At 34.1% G+C, this 3,226-nt stretch overlaps 1 pseudogene; it reads left to right on the forward strand.

The window, feature by feature from the left end:
• The first annotated feature begins 1,523 nt into the window (after positions 1–1,523).
• LOC110029513 lies at positions 1,524–2,893 on the forward strand (annotated as a pseudogene).
• Positions 2,894–3,226: the final 333 nt, after the last annotated feature.

Below are 3,226 nucleotides of genomic sequence, written 5' to 3' on the forward strand. Positions count from 1 at the left end.
TGTCATATTATTATTTATGATTTTAATAGTTATTTTCTTAATTTTAGTAGTCATGTTATTCAATATTTGAAGTGTTTATCTTTATTTTGTAATATTTTGCACTGAATATTTGCTCTCCAGTATGAAATGTACTAGTATTAACAGTTCTATTGAAAGCAATACTACTAAAGGGGCAAAATGATCATTTGTCCAAAAACAGTTGTACAAAAAAACAAACAGACAATCAGTTTATCCGCAGCAACAACTTATTATTAAGAGCCCTAAACAGACCTTGAATATTAAAAAATAAGCAAAGCTTGATGCATATAAAAATTTAAGATTTCTCATATGATCAAGTGTCTTATGATTTTCTATAAAGTAATTAGAGAAACCAGCACGCATACTATTTTTTTTATTGAGTTATTATAGTTTAAAAGAGTAATTGCTCCACTAAATTATTTTAGATAAATCATTATTTTACTATTTAATATAAGTATGAATAGTGAAAGAAAAGAGAATTTGTATCTTAGATGAGGCAATAGTAGAGCAAAATATGTTCTTTTAACATAGTTTTTTTATTTTTATTTTTAGCCTTTCATGGATCTTTTTTCTTATTAAATTAAGAATTAGGAAATAAATTTGAATTTCACTATCCGATCGTCAACCCTTCACTTGAAAACTCCAAAACCCTGAATCAAGTCATGAAAAAATTACTGATTAAGCTGAGACTCAAGACATAAATGAATACTAATTGAAAACGAATATTATTGTTAAAGGATTAATAAGAAACCATAAAACATTTATCTACTGTATTTTCCACCCTAAAAAAAATCCACCACAAGTATAAAATATCAATGATTGTAAACAATAAAACAACATAAATCTAATTAAAATCAGGTGGTGAAATTATAGAAAGCCAAAAGAAAAGAAAAAAAAATCAATCACTGTCAAAAATAATAGTTGTCACAACCAAACCTCCAAAAATATGATTTTACATACCTGCATGGAAACGAGAAATGGTTGGATGCTCTAGCACAAAATCACATAGATCCAAGCGCCCGAACATGTAGGCCCCTTTCTCATGCCTGATTTAAAAACAGTGTACAATAAAGTTCTATACTTAAAATCAATGAATTAAAACTATGTCAACAACACATATTCAGACAATTTGTACACAACATCCATTTGGAAAGCAAAAAGTGATATAATCTGAGAAATTACTCACTAAATAGTTTAACAATGCATAATTTTATTCCAGACGTAAATATTATTTATATGCACTACTATCAAGCAATGTTCAGCCTTGCAACAATAATTTAAAGTTACAGGGCAAAATAGTGATTGCATTCAGTTGAAAGTATACAACCAAAGGTTGGTGATGTCTTCTCATGACCTAAAAATATTTCATAAGAGATACAATTAGAAAAGCAATGAAAAATAACTCTGCGGCTCATACAGAAGATTATAAGAGCACAAGTTACATGTAAAATATATGGGAAACATTCTTTACACAGTTAAACATGAAATACAACTTGATGCCTCTCATGCCTAGGATATCAGAACTTCTTGGAGTTGATGTTAAGATGCACAATGATTCTATTGGCGAGGAAGTGGAGAAGATCGTCGCTGCATCACCAGATGGCGGTAGCATCCTCCTCGAGAATGTGAGACTCTAAAGTTAGAAGAGAAGAATGAACCAAAGTGTGCAAAGAAACTTGATCTTCTTGTTGATCTCTATGTTAATGATGCCTTTGGAACTGCTCACAGAGCTCATGCTTCAACAGAGGGTGTTTCAAAGTGTTGGAAACCTATTGTTGTTGGCTTCCTTGTTCAGAAGGAACTTGACTACATTATCGGGGCTGCAACGAATCCAAAGACATTTGCTGCCATTGTTGGTGGTTCAAAGGTTTCAAAAAAAAATTAGGGCGATGGAGTTCCTCTTAGAGAAATTTGATATCCTTCTTCTTTGAGGAGGAATGAATTTCACATTCTACAAGGAACAAGGCACAAGGACATGGTCTTGGTTCCTCTTGTTGAGGAAAATAAATTTGATCTAGCAATAGCTCTTATTGAGAAGGAAAAGTTGAAAGAAGTGAAACTTTTGTTACCCTTTAATGTCATTGTGGCGGACAAGTTTGCAGTTGATGCCAGCAGCAAGATTTTGCCAGAATCGCCATCCTTGATAGTTGGATGGGCCTTGACATCGGACCAGACTATTGAGGCATTCAACACAACTCTTGGCGGCGCTAACACCATTAACTAACATGGGCCCATGGGTGTCTTTGCGTTTAAGAAGTTCGCTTTTAGAACAGTTTTCATTGCACAGAAATTGGTCAAGCTTACTGTAAAAGATGTTGCAATCATCATCAGCGGCGGAAACCCTATCGATGTCGTGGAGAAAGCCGCATTTATCGTCAAGATGAGCCACATCTCAACAGTCGGTAGTGCGAGCTTGGAGTCGCTAGAAGGAAAATCACTATCAGGTTTTCTTTCTTTTTTCCCATGCAGCAGGACCTCCTTTAGAGCATTTTCATGTAACAGACCCTTCTACAAAACTTTTTACTACAGCAGCCCTACCTTTAGAGTTTTTTCCCTGCAGATGGCCCTTTCCCGGAGCTTTCCATGCAGCAGATCCTCCTCCAGATTTTTCCCCTATAGCAGACTCTCCTCCGAAGCTTTTCCCAACAACAGAACCTCCTCCAAAACTTTTCCCTGCAGCAGGCCTTCCTCAGGAGATTTTTTTACAACAGACCCTCCTCTAAAGTTTTTCCTTGTAATAGGTCATCCTCCGAAGTTTTCTCCTTACGGATCATGCCCTGCAACTTTCCATGTAGGTTGTCTACTCCCCATTAAACTTTCTCGCAGCATTACCTATAGGAGCCTTATATTACCTACAGACACTGCAAAAACATAAATTAATAATAACTGCGTTAAATTAAACACTATCCCTAAATGCTCTTGGGGATGATTACCAAATACGAGATGAAAACTTCAAGTTTTATGTCGCAAAGAATCTTCATCGTCCATTGTTTGATAATTTCAAATCCAAGTTGAACAAGGTTCTCAACCACGTTTCAACTTGAGGGTGAGTTTTAAAAGTTATATTAAAAAATAATTTATTCATGTTAGAAGTTATGAGGATTAGATTTATTTCCTTATATTAAATTTATTTTCTTTACTATTTTATATTTATTTCTTTTTATTGGAATTATTTTCTTTCCTATTTTAGGTTTTTCTATTTCAAGTC

The sequence above is a fragment of the Phalaenopsis equestris genome, unplaced genomic scaffold, assembly GCF_001263595.1.
Source record: "Phalaenopsis equestris unplaced genomic scaffold, ASM126359v1 Scaffold000583, whole genome shotgun sequence".
Classification (NCBI taxonomy): domain Eukaryota; kingdom Viridiplantae; phylum Streptophyta; class Magnoliopsida; order Asparagales; family Orchidaceae; genus Phalaenopsis; species Phalaenopsis equestris.